The sequence below is a fragment of the Chenopodium album genome, chromosome 6, assembly GCF_948465745.1.
Source record: "Chenopodium album chromosome 6, dcCheAlbu1.1, whole genome shotgun sequence".
In the NCBI taxonomy this organism is placed as follows: Eukaryota; Viridiplantae; Streptophyta; class Magnoliopsida; order Caryophyllales; family Amaranthaceae; genus Chenopodium; species Chenopodium album.
The window spans coordinates 34,678,525-34,698,284 of NC_137839.1; the positions used below are offsets into that span (position 1 = coordinate 34,678,525).

Sequence of the window (19,760 nt, forward strand, 5' to 3'; positions counted from 1 at the left end):
CAGCATGGCATTGACAATCATGTTGGAATGGGGGTCATGGCAAAGAGATGTCCTTTCATCCTCCTGGATTAAGGAGACTTCTTCGTTAAAGCTCCATAGGTCTTCATCATCCTCGTCGTGCTCCACATTAATAATTAGATTTTCTATAGACTTGATTCTCATTGGCGAAGCATCGATAGTGATTGGAATTCCCCCAACTATGGCTTTTACTTGTTGGTGGAGAGATGAAGGGACGACCTTTAGATCATGAAGCCAAGGGCGTCCCAACAATTAGTTGAATGAGGCTTTGATGTCCACTACTTGGAAAGTAGTAGCATGTTCTATTTCTCCTGCCGTTACATTTAGAGTAATTTTGCCGAGATCTTGACGACAAGTATTATCGTAGGCTCTTATTCCTTGTGTAGACGGAGTTAAGTCTTCATCCCTTATGCCGAGCATCCTCGCGGTTCTAAGTGGACAGACATTGATAGCCGATCCATTGTCTACAAGAGTCATAAGAACATTCATCCTTTTGCAAACTACCGTGAGGTTTAATGCCTTGTAATGTTTGTCACCTTCTAGGGGTAAATCTTTGTCAGATAAGGTGATCAAATTAATCGGACTAGGAAGGTCACTTGTGAGGAAGTTGGCTAGTCCCTCAGGAGTAGTGTCAGGATCTATCCCGATTTTATCCAAGGCATTCATTACAGCCAACCTATGTTCTCGAGATGTTTCCACACATTCATCTCAACTTTTGTCTTAAACTGTTTAACAATGTCGTTGTCTTCGATGATAGGTATGGGAACTTGATGTACGGTTGGCATAGGTTGTGTTGAAACGGGAGGTTGCATTCTCCCAGATCTTGTGAGGACATCTATTGATGAATCTTCTTCAGCCCAAATGTCATCTGTGGTGTATGACACAGAAGGTGAAGGTCCTACTATGTCCTTTAGATAGACATCTTCTTCATCACTATCCCAAACTCCATTAATGGTTATATCCTCTTCTTGTTGAACTTGGACTAGTTTCTTTTCATCAATCATTTTCTGTACCAAATCCTTGAATTTGAAACAGTTTTCTATAGTGTGACCCCCTGATTGATGATACTGACAGTAATATCTCTCCGTCCTTTTTAATGACTCGAATGGTCTCGGTTCGAGTGGTTTGACCTCGCCACTCTCGGAGAGCATTTCGAACATTTGCGCATATGGGATCCCGATTGGAGTGTAGATTCTATTGCTCTTCTTGGGTTTTTCAGTGACTTGTAAGGGAAAGTGCTTTGACTCATAAGTCGTTCTCACTGGTGTGAATTCTCTTTTAGGTTCTCCTTTCGGAAGTGGAAGCTCATCGTATTTCTTGTGGAGTTCGTTCATAACTTTGAGAGCTTCACGTAGTAGTTGCGATGCCTCCTTCATAGACAATGTGAGCAATTGTATATCTTCTTTATTCGCCGGCTCTGGAAGGTTATCCTTGACATCGAAAAAGATCTCCTCTTCTTTTTCAATGGAACTGATTTCTTTGACAGGTTTAATGAGAGAGGAGGGGTCTATCTCGTTTTCTTCATCGGAGATAGCTAGGGTATGAGCTAGAGGTGCATTGTCGATGCTTGGCTTCTTACTGGCAGGGGGCAACGGCAGTTTGTTGTTTTCTATCAAGTCTTGGATAGCTTCCTTAAGCTTCCAACAACTTTCAGTAAGATGACCCCTACCTTGGTGGTACTTGCAGTGTGCATTAGGGTTCCAATTAGCCGACCTCTTCTCAACTGGTGGGTCCCCAAATGGTCCAATAGGAGTTATAAGACCCTTTGCATTTAACCGATCAAACGCGGTGTCATAACTCATGCCAATAGGAATGAAGTTTCTCCTAAATGGTTTCTTCTGTCCTTGGTTGTTCATAGCAAGGACTTCTCCTAAATTAAAAGTGCTCACATTGTTTGAGTGGGCGGTTTTGGAAGAAGAAGGATTGTCGTTCTTCTTTCCTTTCCAGCCACTGTTGGAGTTATTGTTGGCAGCTTTTAATTTAGCCAAGTCATCTTCAATGTTGATCCCAATGTCATAAACGGCCTTGAAAGTATGGAGATTATTTTGATATTTGAGATGCTTGGAATATTTTTATTGGAGGTTCTTGATGAACAGTCTCACAGACTCTTTTTCACTTGGCACTTCAATCATCTTAGCTGAGGTTTCTCTCCACTTGTTGAAGAAAGAGGTGAAGCCTTCATTCTCTTTCTGCTTGAGGATTTCAAGTTCTCTATGGTCAGTCTCGACTTAAATGTTGCACTTTTACCTATCTACGAAAGCGTTTGTTATACACTCCCAGGTAGAGGTCTTTTCTTTCTCGAGAGAAAAGAACCATTGTTGGCAAACAGTCTCGAGAGATATTGAGAAAAGAAAAGGGAAGACCTTCTTATCGATACCCTTGATACTCATTATGGTTGCGAATGCTCTTAAATGAAAGTATGGGTTGTCAATTGCTATGAATTTTGGGATGTCGTTGGCGTTGAACTTCTGCGGAAGAAGGTCTTTGTCCACCGAGACCCCTTGTGATGTAAGCTCTTGAAACTTGTAGTCGCTGGACAACTTGCTTAAACTCTCTTGCATGAAGTCCATTTGTTGTTGCTTCACGGGATCGTCGATCCTAAGTGCGAGAAGCTTCAGTGTCTCAGTCACAGTAGCCAGTTGGTTCTTAAGATCATTGACTTCTTCTTGAGTTGCCATTATAGTCTTAGCTTTTCTCTTGCGAGCTATGGGTCTGTCAAAAAGTTGGACTTGTACGAATAGGTTATCTTTGATTAACTGTCCTTCCTTTCTTGACCACGCGCTGTAAATTAAACCATTTTGCGTTTTAATTACTTGACTCGAATCAACTTGACTTTATGGTTTATTTGAAGGGAAAAAGAAAGAAAAAGGGTGCATGTTTTTGGCAAAAATAATGTACATATTTTTAGGGAATTAAGTATTATTATTTTTTATTGGAGGATCAATATCCGACTTACCCCCCTAAAAAAATGACGGAAAAACGCGCACACAAGACTCTCTTAATCATGGTCAAAGTATGTGTATTGGTGTGTGCGTTGAGTGTAAGTGACATGCTTGGACTCTTGTGTAAGACCATGGGACTTAGTGTCTAAACTTGATCATTGATTCAATTAAATATTATTGACAGCAAAATTAATCGAATTAAACAAAAGACTGATTAATTAGACCCTAAGTGATGACTCGACAAATAATCCGAACTGTCGGCCAAGCGATAGGACTGGCGTCACACTGTGGAGCTTGGCGCCAGACAACATTGCTGTCGTCAGGCGCTACACTCCATAGTGTGGTGCTACAGCTCAGACCTTGGCGCCAATACTAGAGCTTCGGTCTGGGACTGTTTTCAGTGTTATTAGTCAACTAGGGTATGCCTAAAGTCGTACTAGGTCAATTCCGATTAAAATATTAGACTTTATTGACTCAAATTAATTAATTGATTAATTAATTAGGCAAAGTTCTTTAAGCCATTAATTTATTTAGTCTCAACACAAGTCAACAAACGGTTAAGAGAAACATAGAATATATATGCACAACAAATAATGCACAATTAGTCAAGTAGGCACAACATGATGCAATGAGTTCGCAACCTAACCATAGCTCTAGTTCTCTAAAGTCCGGGATATGGTTTAGTCAATAGAGGGTCCATGGTTAATTTTCCGGATGCACCGCGCGGAAGCCTAACCGTGAAGGGTTGGCGCGAGTGGATGGGACACCGCGAGTTGTAGGAAAAAACTCGCTTCCATGGTTTGGTGAATTCAACATCTCGGATGTACCCTTTGTTGCACGGAGCGTTCAATCAGGTAGATGGAGCATGAATTCCCAGAGGGTTATGTCCATATGTAGAACACATATGGGTTTCAGAAAAGTGAGAAAAAATTCAATCAGGAAGTAGGATCGAGCAAACAATACGAAAAACCGGTCGAAATTAGAACGCATATTTCTGGCTCGGTATTGGGGGAAATTAGCGCCAGCAATCAGAGACTGGCGCCAGCTTTTAATTTTAGCACCTGGCGCCAATAGTGGCGTCTGGCGCTACAACTAAAATACTGGCGCCAAGCTCTGGCCCCTGACGCTACTTCCCACATGCCTCAGCAGCTTTCTGTGCTCGATAAAATTTTCCAGTTTCGCGCGGTGTTATTTCGGTCCTAGTTGTGAAAGACATTCCTCAAATTTCCTACGTGTAAAATCCTATGTTTTTAACTCATTGCGGATGGTCTTTCCAATGAGATCTTTTTTTAGGCATATGGCAATAATGTTAATCAAAATTACGCACATGAAATACTTAGAACTTTTCGAGTCTCATCCACTCATTCTAAATCATTGCCGAAACAAATTCAGGAATTAAAATAAAAATCCTCCCCTGTGGAGTCGCCAAAAACTGTAGGGAATAAATTTCAAACTTTTAAAATCCCACTAGCTTGAACCCCACTGTGATCATACACTAAAGTACGGTGGCGTCTAAAAGGGAAGAAGATAGAGCAAAAGAGTCGCCAACAAGTTTTTTTAGAAACTTGTAAACCGTTCATAGGATGAAGGTTACACCCCTTAACGATCCAAGAGATCGTCAACTCCATAAGGTCTAGAACCAAATAAGGGTTCGGGGATGAAGGTACAAATCCAACCTAAAAGAGATTGAACCTGCCCTAATAATAGGCCTCTACTTTATTCTGATCGTATTCATGTGCGCTTTCTGACTAACATGCAATCAATAGGATTAACCCTAAACCTGTTTATCTATGTTGGTTGAATTTAATGCACAAATAAATCTATTATTGGCGATCACTTGAAATTATAATAAAAATTAACCCTAACAAGATTATTAATTATCTTATTAAGCGTGATTACAAGTATAGATTCCCTTTAAACATGCAATAAAAGGCGTGATCAAGCAATAAATAAAAATCAAGCAACATAATAATAATCATGATAATAAAATTATAATCATCATCAAGATAATAATAATCACAAATTATAACAATTATAATCATAATTATAATCATGTTCATGTTAATATTAAAACATAATAGTAGCAAGATCCTAGGCATGATACAGATTAATAACAAACCCTAGCATGTCACTAATCAATAAAAATCAAATCTTTAGCCCTAACATGATACTAACAATCATAAATATTAGGAAGAACATAGGAAGCATCGCAAGAATCATATTAATATTAAAAATACCCTAGATATGATACTAGGAATATCATAATAACAATCTAAACACGATTTCTACATCATAATATCAATTAAAACAATTAAAGTACTTACTTTGATGCCTCGTACCTCTTTCTAATAACAAAATACACGCGTTATTAACTTCAAGGAAAATAATAATCAACAATTAAATTAAATAATTGAAAGAGAGATTTGGGACCAAACCCTCAGAAATCAAAACCTTTCACGTCTAGGGCGAAGGCAACTTCGAATATGGCTTGGTGTTTCTAGATCATGTGAATGCGGAATTTTGTATGAGAAAACAAAGTTTAGAAAAGGATGAATGAAGAATGCTAATTAAAACTAATTGTAGAACTTGTGAATGATGAGAATTGGTGGATGATTAGAGAGAATAGGTGATGAATGAATGAATATAGATGAGAATTGATGATGAATGGTGAATGAAAACGGAGTTTTTAATACGATATTTATAAAGAAAATCAGCCAAAAAGATAAATTAAACAAAACAGAGTCTGACGCGAAGAAAACAGGGCTGGCGCCAACCCTGGCTAGCTGGCGCCAGGCACCAACACTAGCGCCAGGTGCCAATGGCTAGCGCCAGGCGCCAGGCCTGGTTCCAGGCGCCAAGGCCTGGGGTCAGACGCCAAGCTTAAATTTAACGCGTTTTCGAAAATTCGATAAGTTTACCATACTAGAGGATAAAATCATACTACCTCCGCTTCTTATTACTCGCAACAAATTCCATTTTTGGAAACTTCACATTACTCACAACAACTTACTTTCTTTCCTTTTTTAGTAAGTTTTTGACCATAAAATGACAATTTCACCCTTACTTTTTTTTATAAACATCCTAATTAAATTATAAATTTGTTCTTAATTATTACCTTAATCTCTAAGGTTAATTAATTTCACCTTATCAACATATTCATCCTAATTCATTCCCCTCCATCTACATCCAACATCTTCTTTCATAATCACCACCTTCAATGGACACCACCACCATCACCACCGCCACTACCACCGACCACCACCACCATCACCACCGCCACTACCACCGACCACCACCACCACCATCTTCAACGGAAACCACCACCTACATTGCCTCCTTTGTTTTCTCTCTCTTCCTTTGCCTTTTGTTTTCTCATTTGGCTATGAAACCCAAATTCGAAGGTTTTTTTTGTCAAATTTAACCATCAAAACTCTAGATCTAGAGATTTGAAGAGTTTTGATGGATAAATTTGCACAATTAAAGCTTTAATTGATGATAGAGAATGGTTTGTGGGTTCATCGAAGGTTTGTTCGTGGTTGTTAGGTTCATGGGTGCGGTGGTTTCGTGGGTTTGATTGAGGGTAAGGTTTTCATTTCAATTTCGTTGGTGGGTTTGGTTTTAGTTTCGGTTGTGGGTTTGATTAGGGTTCTGGGTTCGATTGAAGGTTTTGAGTTTTGATTGGTGGTGGTGGGTTCAAGGATTTTTGGGGTTTTGTGGGATTTCCAGATCTGTGCGTTTTGTGGGTTTCGCTGGTGGTGGTAGTGGTGGTGGGTTCAAGGGTTTTTGTGTTTTCGTGGGTTTTCATGTGGGTTCAAGGGTTGGTGGTGGTGCTCGGTTCGTGGATGGTGGTGCGTCAGGGTGATGGTGGTGTTGGTGCATTAGTGGTGATGGTGGTGTTGGTGCGTCGGTGATGATGGGTGGTGGTAGGTGGCCCCGGTGATGCTGGGTGGTGGTGGTGTGTGGTTCCGGTGATGCTGGCTGGTTGCGGTGATGCCTGGTGGTGTCATGGTGGTGGGTTATTTAATTTAATTAAGGTTAAATTTATTTTTTCTTTTTTTTGGGTAGGATTAATAGTTAAGCATATACCCTTATTTTTCAATAATCACCCTTTCAATATTTTGCCTCGGCCTCCGCAAACTTGTACTTTGTTGCGAGTAATAAAAAGCGGAGGTAGTATAATTTCCTCAAAAATGCTATTTGATTTTGATTAAAACTCTGAAAAGTCAACAAAAGTCAATTTATCAATGCTAATTGAATTAGGAATGAAAAGAACCTTCTAGAAGATTCTAGAAGACAAAAATCATTCCTAATTGCATTAGGAATGATAAATCATATTAGGCTCTCCCCTAGATCATTGGGCCGTACATAAAGCTCAAACCGGGCCCAGTTTGGTAAATTGGCCATAACTTCCTCAATATTCATCGGAATTGGGCTTATAATATATCGTTGGAAAGGTCTTTGCAAGCCCATCCAACTATACTACTATTGGACCCATATCATGGACCAACCAAACCGGATTGGCTGTTTTCTTAAAAATAAGTTTTCAAAAACAGAGAGAAGAGAAAAGAAATTAAAACTATCCGCAACACTAGACTTTCCACACTTTCGTTTCATTCGATTATGATTCGACATGAAAGGTACTCATCACTGGGTTTGGTTTTGGGGAGACACAAATGGGTGTCTACACATAACTTGCATTGATAAACAACACTTTCACATTCATACAACTCTATGTACAAAGGTCGGAAGGTCTTTAAAGCTTGTAATGTAAGGCTAGGGTAAAGGGTAGGATAAATTTAGGAAAATGTGAGAGTAAAGCCATGCTTAAGGGAGCCATATCCTAATAAAACCCAAGGTCACAACAAGTGATGACCAAAACATCTCCAATCACAACTCAACTCCACAAAAGTTCACCAAACAATCATATATACAACACAATCCCAACACTTACATATTCGCTCACAAAATATGATAATATGGAATAGAGTGAATTAAAACAAACTTTGAACCACTTATTCTTTTTCTTTATTTTTTTTCAAACATGAACTCTTTTTTTTCTTTTGAATTTTTTTTCTTTTTTTTTTTCTTGAACAACCTTCAAATAGAACATTTGAACATATGAAACAACTTTTTTTTTTTCCTTTGCTCTTCTTTTTTTCTTTTTATCTCACATTGGAAATTTTAAACTTTGTAACACAAAACATCAATACTTTCCAATCATAATATCAAAGAACAATCACTCTTCTTTTATTCCCACATTGTGCAAATAATGTGCACACCACAACTCCCTCACCTCACCAACTAATAGCTCCCCCAAGCCAAGCTTGGGACTAGTAACCAATGGGGCTCATATAGTCTTGTAATGTGGCTAAATAAACAATAAAAGGGCACAAGCAACAACATGGGTAACAAGAAGGGAACAAATGTATCTAATATCATCTGAAGGCTTCCTTAGAGAACAAATTCCTTCGTCCTCCTCAATGTGCATAATATTGAGCTATATAAACATTACTAATAGTTGCAAACCAATACTCAAATTCATTGACATACCAGGAACTAACACACATTCCTAACCAAATCAACTAGTCAAGCACTATATTCACAAATAGTTGGCAAAATTGACGCATGTTTAGGAATCCAAACAATTAAACTTCAAATCATGATCAACAAATTCACAAAGCTCATTATCATATACCAAGAATCAAAACAATATTTTCTAAGTATGGGACACAGGGAAGCATGATTTACAATTCATTGGAACACATTTTTGAATTTTTTGTTTTTCAAATTTTTTTGTATTTTTCATATATAAGAAAGCAATAAAACTAACCTAGAAAGCAATAAATCTAACCTAAGAAAACACACTAAAAATAAAAGAAAATAGAAAAAGAAAAATACCTAATCCAAAATCTCCCCCGAGCCAGAATCAGACAATGTCCTCATTGACTTGGGAAGGTAGCTAGGAGAAGCTATGTAACACCCTAGAAATTCCTTTCTTTTAAAATACCTGTTTTGCTCTGTTTAAAAATTTAAATAGGAATATCTAAGATATTACCGCCACCGTGAAAACGGCTAAGGCAACCATCAAAGACACACAGCGGAAGACTAATTTCAAAACCATTCAAAACAAGTCAACTTGAAAAGTCAACCAACGAAAGTAAAGTCAAAACCAAAGTCAAACGAAGTAAAATAAAACCATCCTACAACTTGGAACCATTGTAGGCCCTTATTAAAACCAAACCGACTTTAAAACTTTTGCGTTAGTCCTACATGATAATAATATCATAAATAATTAAAGCGTTAAACACATCATATACTTATAGAAACTAGCATGATTCGCTCTTCACCCATGCCCATTCATGAATATGCCTCATCACCTGAAAACCTCCTCTCTACTTGTCCCCACTACTCGCCATTAGAAAATGGGTCGTCGTAGGGCCAAAGTAAAGACATGGCCAAACACACAAACACACACAATCAGCAAAGCTGAGTACATAAGCGTAATTAAACACACTAACATGCTTTCACCTATCAACACACACTTACCTCATTGCACCTGTTTACAAGCACACACACCAATCAACAAAACACAATGACTAGACACTAATTAATTCATTTTGCATTGATTACGCATCGAACGGGTTTCCACCTCCTAACCTTTCCCAAATAAATTTGAGGTTAACTGACACGGGAGCTAACCGTGCCAGCGACAAAAACCACTCAAAAGTGGCGGAATTCCTGCGCATAATAATAAATAAAAAAAAAGGAATATACAGCGTCCTGTACTCCATTAGAAGTTATGGTTAAATATAAAACCCCATAAATCCCCCCATTGTTCATACTCAAGGTATATACGTTCCAAGAGTTTTGGTGCGTAATCTCTTTCACTTTACGTTATTTACATATTATTAGACTTGGCGATGACTCTCAAAGCATAATAAGTCAATCAACAATAATTATTCAATCAAACAAACATACCAATTTAATTCTTGAATAATTAGTGACCACATATTATTTATTGTTGAACCCTTTTTAATTCTACCTCAGTATCAAAGACACCTTAAACGCATAATGCGCCAAAAATCCTATCCCTCGGTGTTAAAAACACCTTAAGTGCACAAAGGCACCAACATAAGATTTATTCCTTGTGTACATGGACACTTATATAGCTCCTTTCTCATGCTTAAAGCATCAATAAAAATTATTTGAACCATAATAAAATTCCTTTTCAATATTCCTAACATAATTAAACATGTAGTTTAATTAATCATGCCTTTTAACATGCCATAAATAAAAATGTGGTTCAAACACAACATGCCCAAAATATAATCTTCCAATCTATAACCATCACAAATAATTCATGCTTCCCAATTCAACCACAAACATCATAAATTCACAATTCAATACATAAACCTTAGCATGATACTACTTGTAATTAATTGAAATCAAACCTAGCATGATTCTACATCACCAAATTATGCTAAGTACGCGGACGTACCTCAAATAAGCTCTTAAAATAACCGAGTACTCTACAACAATTCTCGAACCAAATCTCCTACATAAAGGGACAATAATACTATATTAATTACCCTTGTATACACAATTTCCAGCAACTTAAACTCACTTTAAATAACTTATAATAATCTGAAAATTATTTAAAAACCCCTAATTAAACTTCTTTTTAATGGATAATCACACCCTTTTTATTAAAAATCACAATTATACTACTTTAAATAAAATTCCAACATTTTAAACTAATTAAAAATCCTTTAAAATTTCATCAAAATACATCTTTATACTTAAATTATCCATAGAAACATTAAATTATCTCTTACCCCTTTTAAACTCAAAGATAAAATTTAAAGCATAAAAAAACCTTCGTTAAAAATCAAAAACTGCTCGAAAATCGTATTTAGTGGCTGAATTTGGCCACGAGAGGGTGGTGCTCACTACCAAAGGTAGTGAGTCTTTCTTAAAACGTTGTTTCCACTCGAAAAACACTACTTTTTTTTTATCCAAATCAGAGGAGTTTAGTACCTGATCGGGATTAAAACGAGATTAATATTAACGAACGGAAATCTAATTATTAAAACATGAATTTGCGTGTTCAAAATAAATCTGGAATTAAGTTAAACTAATAAGTAGTTATAATCACCAAAATTTCAAAACATCATTACTATAAAAGCCCTAAATCAATTATTCATAAAAACCCTAAAATCATGATTTTCAATAATTAAAAACCCTAGGTTATAAAAGTTACAAAATCTGATAATTATAAAGTTTAATCATCAAAATACAATTTGATACTAATTAAATTAATTTCAAACAATAAAATCAAAACCCATAAATCAATAATTATAATTACACAAATTAATAAAACAAAGGAGAGAGGAAATAAGACTAACTTTTTTGTGTGGGAAATTTTTGGGGATTCATGGGGTATTTATAGAGTAGAGAGTGTAGGGTTAAATTTGGGCTTATAAAAATGTGGGCTTGAGTTATGGGGTAGGGCTTAAGTTATGGGTTTTGGAATGGGTTATTCCAATAAGAGTATGTAGGAATAATTTACATTGCCCAATAATTAATAAACGTTTGGCCCAAAACATATTTTACTTTTATAAAACATTATATTTAAAATACTTTAACCCTTTAAAATATTTAATTAAAATACTTGAGCCCTTGACAATACATTTTATTAATACTTAAATACTTTATAAAATACATAAAAATACGGGGTATTACAAGCTACTCCTCATCATCATCCATCCTCTCATACCCTCCTCCATAGCTCGAGCCGGCACCACCCTGGCTCGTTCCAGCACCACCATAACCCGAACCACCTGCAAAGTAGTTAGGGTTCACATTTCCCCCCATACCCCCAAAAGGATCATCACCCCCATATCCATGGACTGAAGAGTAGTCCACATAAGTACCAAATGCTCCGGGGGTGGAATACCCTCCTTGGGGGTATTAGAACCAGTCGGCAACTAATGCCTCGGAGGGTATAGCCCCTCGGTGTGCATAGTCATCGTACATGGGGTATAGACCCCTCCCAAGGTTCCTCTCTATGTGACCTATCCGACTATCCAAGGTGCTTAACCTAGAATCTAGGTTTTGCACCATGCCCTCTACTCTCCCTTGCACCATCTCTATACGGTCCAATTGGCTCCTAAAAGCCGAAAAGTCATATGGGGCATTGGGGTCGACGTTATAGTCGACCGAAGAGGTGGGTATGCCATAGGTGAAGGGTGGAGGTGGTGGGTAGTGTGGTGAATGGTGTTTGGGAGAATGGTCTTGGGGAGATTAGTGGGGTTGTGGTGAAGGGTGAGGTGCTTGAACCTCGCATTGACCGTTAATCTCAAATGTGTAAGAAGGCTTCCCCTTCTCAAATTTGGTCAAGGCGGGGTTGGGTAAGGTAAAGGCTTAGTCTCTCCTACCCGATTGTCGGTGGACTATCCACCAAGTGTCACCTCCCACGGGTTGCACCCAGTTTAGGCTCCCTAAATAAGCTAGGTCCATGAGGTTTGAGCCTGCCACTTTCCTATGCCCATCCGGGTTCCAACCTAGGTGTTTTATGGCAATATGGGTCACTAACCCCCCAAAATAGATAGGTGCCCTAGACCTACCCGCTTCGGCCACATTGGCCGCCCTTTGAAAATGATTGGCAATCCTATGGGGTATGTTTAATTTTTCAGCATTAGGGATTTCATAGGACGCCAACAATTCTAACTCATCCCTCCTCACATTTACCGGTTCATGCCTCCCAAAAATAGTGAGGCCGGCAAACCTTTGCCAAAACTTTGGGACGAGATGTTGAATCCACGTCCCTTTGGCGTGTTGGAGGTTAGCCAAACCCTCCCCAGTGAGTCTCTTTTAGACCACGGCAATGTGGTCTTGGGAGGGTTTGATTGGTTTATCCGATTTCAATTCAAACGACTTACTAAATTCTTTAAGAGTTAATCGCACATCGTTGTTCAATAATCGGAATTGCACATGAGTGATTATAGCATTCATTTTAATAACATTAAAACTAGAGATAAATTCTAATGTTAAATAATCATATGTATAATGGAACATTTGAAAGAAACCACTCATGCCTATACCCTTAAACAATTTTTCTACATATTTATCAAGACCTAATCTAGATGATGTAGGATGATGAACAAAACGGGTTGAGATTACCTGTCTATCGATGAGATTTAGCATCCTTGCCCGTTGTTCCTCCGAGGTGATAACAACCTCCTCCCATCCCGGTACTTGAAGCTCCGGGTTGACCATTGGTTGTTGTTGCCTCGAACTTTCGCCCCTTTGTTGCCTAGTTAGCTTTGAATCCATATGTAGGTGGAATTTGGGTATTTGAAGCTTTCTCTCTCTAAGGGTTAGAAGAATTTATGAGAGAAAGTGGGATAAAGTGGGTGGAAAATGTAGAGGAAGGTGTGAGGATTAAGAATATGTAAAAATTTTGAGGTTTTGATGGGTGAATTTGAAGAGATCTTGAAAAGGAAGTGAAGTTGAAGGTTTGAAAATGGAGGTTTTAGAGAGAGAAAGTGTAAATGAGAAAGAAGAAGTAAGAAAGAAAGAGAAAAGAGAAAGGGAGAAGGAGTATAAATCCTCCGGATAAAATAGGTGCGCCCGATAGGGCGAGCCTCGCCTGATCGGGCGAAGGTAGTTCAAGCTGGTTTGTAAAGTGCGCGCCCGATCGGGCGACCTCCGCCCGATATTTCTTTTTTTAGCACTTGATTTCTCCTAAATTCCGCCCGATCGGGCGGCCTCGCCCGATCGGGCGAAGTTTCCCTTGATTTCTTTCCTTACTTGCGCGCCCGATCGGGACTCCTTGCCCGATCGGGCGAAATTAAGCTCCGATAAATTCGATATTTAGCGCTCGATCAGGGCTCCTTGCCCGATCGGGCGAAATAAAGTTCAATTCCGACCCTTAGGTGCGCTCTCGATCGAGCCCGTACCCAATCCTGGAGCTTCTCTTTCTTCGCCTTTTTCTCTTGAAACCTCCGTAAGTTGTGATCTAAAACCTGTACAAAACACTCATAAAAGGTAAAATTTCACTCTTCTCATCTCTCTAAGAAAAAGTAAAAATAAAAATGAAGAGAAATATTAGTCTAGAAAGCAAGAAATACGGGTTGCCTCCCGCAAAGCCCTGGTTTATCTAGGTCCCGCACGACCCTCTTACCAAGTACAAGAACTAGAACCCTTGGCCTAACGCTTGGTCGGGTGGTTTCTCACCCGATCGAGCGTTGTTTAGGCTACGACGCGGCTTCCTGACATACCCTGTGGGACGCTAATTCACCTTATCTGGTGGATCCTCCTTGACTTGGATTGGGGGCTCTTCAATGCTACGCACTAAAGATCCTTCTTCGATCGAGGGTTGCTTCAAATTGTCATTGCATTTAACACTTGCTACTCGATCTGGCGGAACACTTACCGTAGGCTCAATTTGCACAACTTGCTTGATTGATTCCACCTTTTCATCCTCGAAACTAAGACCAACAGTGTAGAGGGCTCTTTCTATTGCATCAACTTCCTTCTTCCATTTGTCTATCTCATCTAAAAGGGATGCAACACAAGATACCGCCTCCAAGGGATCTTTTACAAGAGCTTGGGGCTTGTTAGAATAATTGTGAACCACATTAACACTAAAGCATTTCTCCTCTGTCATGGAGCTTTTAGGGGTATTATTAAGATTAAAAATAATTTTATCGTCCCCTACTGATAGTGTTAACTTGTCACTTCTCACATCTATGATTGCTCCTGCAGTGTTGAGGAATGGTCTACCCAAAATAATTGGGGTTTGCATATCCTCAGCCATATCAAGAACAACAAAATCAACGGGTATATAAAATTTACCTACTATAACGGGGACATCTTCTAAAACACCTAAGGGGTATTTGAAAGAACGGTTGGCCATTTGTAGAGTAATATTAGTAGATTTTAATTTACCCATATTCAACTTGGAACACACAGATAAAGGCATAACACTAACGCTAGCACCCAAATCACACAATGCATTATCAATCATTAGATTGCCTATATGACAAGGGATAGAAAAACTACCCGGATCTTTTAATTTAGGTGGAGATTTATTCTGAAGTACGACACTACACTCTACAGTGAAAGCTACTGTCTCTACCTCACTAATAGACCTTTTTCTTGTCAATATTTCTTTCATAAATTTTGCATATGAAGGAATTTGTGTGATTAATTCAGTGAAAGGAACTGTTACCTTCAAATCTTTTACCATCTCCAGGAACTTACCAAACTGCTTATCCAAGTTTGTCTTCAAGTGACAATTGGGGAATGGAAGTTTGATAACTGGCTTTGGAGCATTATTGCTCTTATCTTGAGTGGCCACCTTCTCTGGAGTCTTACCCTGCAATGTAGGATTAAATATGTTAGTACTATGCTTTAGCCCTGCAGGGCTATTAGCTACATTGTCTGGTTTAGCGCAATCAAGATTAGCATTATTTAAAAAAACAGGTTCATCAACTCTAGGCATAGGGGGCCCTTCATAGTTTGAACCACTCCTTAGAGTAATTGCATAGGCTTGATCCGTAGGCCTGGTCGGCTGTGCCGGCAGAGCTCCCTGTTGGCGAGCTTGTAGAGTAGCGGAAAGTTGCGCAATTTGATTATCTCTAATTTTATTGTGCACTAGGATTGAATCAATTTGCGCATCTCTACTCTCCATATGCTTCTGCATATTAACCAACATCGCTCTAATTTCCACCAAAGAAGGGTCGGAAGATGAGGAGGATTGTTGTGGTTGGTTTTTCTGGCCAGCATTGGGATGGTAATATTTCTGCTGTTGTTGTTGCGGCGCCTGTGGTTCTTGTGGTGGTGGATTCTAAACATTAGTACTCCAATAGGAAAGGTACGGATGATTCCGATACCCAGGATTGTAGGTGTTGGAGTATGGGTTATTCTGCCTATAAGCTTGAAAGGCATTAACTTGCTCCACGGAACTCCTGCAATCTTGTTCCCAATGACCTATAATTCCACAATTTTCACAGAAAGCCTCATTAGCATTATTATTAATTGCAGAAACATTAGCTATATTGGCAGTGCTAAGATTATCTAATTTTTGGCAGATAGAGGTCAATTGAGGTTGCAAAAAGGAAACAGACTCAACACTATGCTTCCCCGTGTTAGCAAATCCTCTAGGATTCCCATATTGGGAATTATGTATCGCCATATCTTCAATAACCTTACCTGCATCATCAACATTAAGATTCATAAATCTCCCACTAGCTGCAGAATCTAAAATTATTCTAGATGAATTTCCAATGCCATTGTAAAAGGCTTGGATTAACTGCCATTGTGCTAAATTATGATGGGGGCATTTGCTTTGTAGGTCCTTGAACCTCTCCCAAGCCTCATATAAAGATTCATCGGCTTCCTGGGCAAAGTTCTGAATCACACTCCGTAGTACGGCTGTTCTCTCTGCAGGATAATACTTGTTATAAAAATTCAAAACAAGAGTTTCCCAGTCACTTATACCAAGTACAGTTCTATTTAAACCATTAAACCACAATTTAGCTTTTCCAGTTAAAGAAAAAGGAAAGAGAATCTCCCTGATTTGATCTTGTGTGACCCCGGCTTGCCTGATGGTATTACAATACTGACAATAGTCCGCAATGTGAAGATTTGGGTCTTCACCCTTGGCTCCACTAAATTGCTTCCTCTCTACATCATTATGAATTACACTAGTAGAAAAATACAATAAGGCACCCCCATAAAGGCACCGGTTCAGGCCAAACTGGTGCCCTAAACCGGCCCAAAATTGGGCGCAATTTTACACAAATAGAAAAGGCACCAGTTCAACCCAAACCGGTGCCAAAAATAAAAAGAGCACCGGTTTGAACCGGTGCCTTTTCGAACCGGGTCATTTAAATATAAAAAAAAACGCCCTTATAAACTACCTCCAAACCCTAGCAAATTTATTAGGTCGTTCTCTTTCTCTCTCCTCTCCTCTCCTCTTTCTCTCTCCTCTCCTCTCCTCCTCTTTCGCCTCTTTATCTTTCTGGATCTCCTACCTCCTCCTTTCTATCATCACTCGAAAACCACCAACAAATCGAAGACAACAACATGCAACAGCGATTTTGAGGTTTTTCAATCGATTTCTTGTTTTTTTTTCCATTTCAATCGATTTTTGGGTTTTTCGATTTCAATTTTTTTTTCAATTATTTCGATTTTGATTGTTTATTCCGATTTCTGGTTTTTTATAATTCGAATTTAATAGTTTTTTTTTCGATTTTGATTTTTTCAATTTCGATTTCTGGGTTTTTATTATTCTTTTTTCGATTTTGTTTTTTTTTTCTATTTCTGGGTTTTTCTTTTCGATTTTTTTTTATTGTGTTTTATTCGATTTTGATTTTGTTTTTCAATTTCAATTTCGATTTCTGGGTTAATTTTCTGTTAAAATAATTGATTATTTTGGGTTAATGCATGCGGTTTTGGGGTTTTTATTTTCGTGATTTTTAGGTTTTTTTTCCTGGGTTTTTTTTTCCCATATCAATTCTCTTCTAATTGGGTTTTTTTTTTCGATTTTCATTTTTGATTTTGGATCTCTGGGTTTATTTTATTTTCGATTTCATTTTTGTTTTTCGATCTCTGGGTTTATTTTTTTTTCCAGATTTCAATTTTTTTTCGATTTTAAATTTTTTGTTTTCTGGGTTTCGAATACTGGGGTTTTTTAATTTATTTTCTGGATTTTAATTTTTTTATATTTATTTTCTGGGTTTTTTTTAATCGAATTTAATTATATTTATTTTCTGGGTTTTTTTTTTTATGATTTTCGATTTTCATTTTGATTTTATTCGATTTTTTTCTGGGTTTTTAAAAATATTTTTATTTTTCGGTTTTCTTTTTAACTGATATTTTGGGTGTTTTTTTTTCTTTTTAACTGCTTTTCTTTTTTATTTTTTCGATTTTCAGGATTTTTTTCTAAAAAAAATTTCGCAGCTTAATTAAATCTTTTTAATCAATTTATTTTGGTTGTTTTAATTGGTGCAGGTACTTAGATCTTAAATTGAAGAATCAAGATGCAAGTATATTGATTTAGATGTTGTATGGGGTTTTTTTTTATTGTAAAGTTGTAAATTTTTATTTTGATTTATATCGTATTTTTTTTTTTATTCATATGTTGTAATTTTTTTATTTTGATTTATATGTTGTAATTTTTTTTTATTGATCTATACTGTAAATTTCTTTTTTATTATATATACATTGAACAGATTTGATTTATATGTTGTGATGTTCGATTTATATTGTGTATTTTCATTTAATTGTAGTTTATTTAATTTTTAAAAAGAAAAAAAAAATTTTGGCACTTTTGGCACCTGTGACCGGTGCCAATTTAAAGTTTTGGCACCGGTTTGAACCGGTGCCTTTTTATACCCCTTTTTGGCACCCCCCACATTGGCACCGGTTCAAACCGGTGCCTTAGGCCGGGTTTGAACCGGTGCCAAATTCAATTTTTCACGTAGTGTTAGGGTTTAATTTCAAATTGTACCCCATCAAGAGCCGGAGTGGGAGTGAGATGTGGAAAATCTGTAAGCTTTGGTTGTGAGTAATCACCAATCTTCTTTGGAGCCGTCATCTCTGATTCTGGATCTGATGATACCTCTGAATCGCTAGAACCAGTTGGAGGGTCTCGGTGATTATTATTATCACCAGAATCCGCCAGGATTTGCTTGTAAATATATTTCTGTCTATGGAAGGATCGTTCGATCTCAGGATCGAATGGGATGTACCCTGACCTGGAACACCTGGGCAGAAACAAAAAAAACTAAAAGCAAATATGAGATTTGCCTCAAAGAACTGACGTTCTTTAGGACAAAAAGAAATAACCTAGACTACAATAATAATCAGAAACAAAAATAAAACCGTTTCCCCGGCAACGGCGCCAAATTTTTGCAGGGTAAAGTCGTATCCCCAAATAAAAAGTAATTCCTAAATCCTCTAACTAATGTAGATAGGGAAGTAGGGTCCTATCCACAGAGAAACAAGTCTTTCTATTCCTAATTAACTAATGTAATCTAAATTATAAAGTAACCAATATGTGAATTTGAATATGAAACTAAACTACGAAGATTAAGAGTAGGGAGAAAACAATGAATAAAAGGATTTAGGGCATAGGTTCACCAATAAATAATATTCCAGGGTAGAATATAATAATCATTCATCAATGCATACATTAATCAGATTATAAAGGGCTTTCGCTACGTATTATAATCACACAATTAATTTACCGGTATTAAATCTCATCTTTCGAATCTCGACTTAACCATTTATAAATTAACCTGCCTAATGAAACTAGACCTAAACATTAATTCTCATCTGTCGAATCTCGAATCAATATTGTCAAACTCATGCATAAAAGATCAGGCCTAATCTAGTCACAGAGCATTAAATCAATCAATAGGAAATTAATCTAGCATTGACAATCAACAACAATAAATTACCCCTTCATATTATTTATGGATCCCCACAAACCCTAGAAATCGAACTACTCACACATAATAAAAACTAAACTAATCAAAGCAATAAAGTAAGACATGATCAAAAGAATAAAATAAACAACTAAGATTAAGAGAAGAGAAATCGTTACCAAAATAAATCTGGAATTAAGAATAAAGTAGAGAACAAAGTATAAGAGAGAGAAACTATTCTAGAAGCTAAGTAGAGAGAGAAAATCTAAAAGTGAAGGTAATCAGAATTTACGTACATAATTCGTACTTAAACATTCCTCAAAACAAAAATTAAAACAAAACTAATCATCTACTAAGAAAA

The 19,760-nt window shown here is 37.4% G+C and overlaps 1 non-coding gene across 1 annotated transcript; it reads left to right on the plus strand.

Moving 5' to 3' along the window:
* Positions 1-16,291: 16,291 nt before the first annotated feature.
* LOC145637404 (small nucleolar RNA R71) lies at positions 16,292-16,398 on the plus strand. The gene has a single exon (XR_014114193.1). It is a non-coding gene; the product is annotated as a small nucleolar RNA R71 (small nucleolar RNA).
* Positions 16,399-19,760: the final 3,362 nt, after the last annotated feature.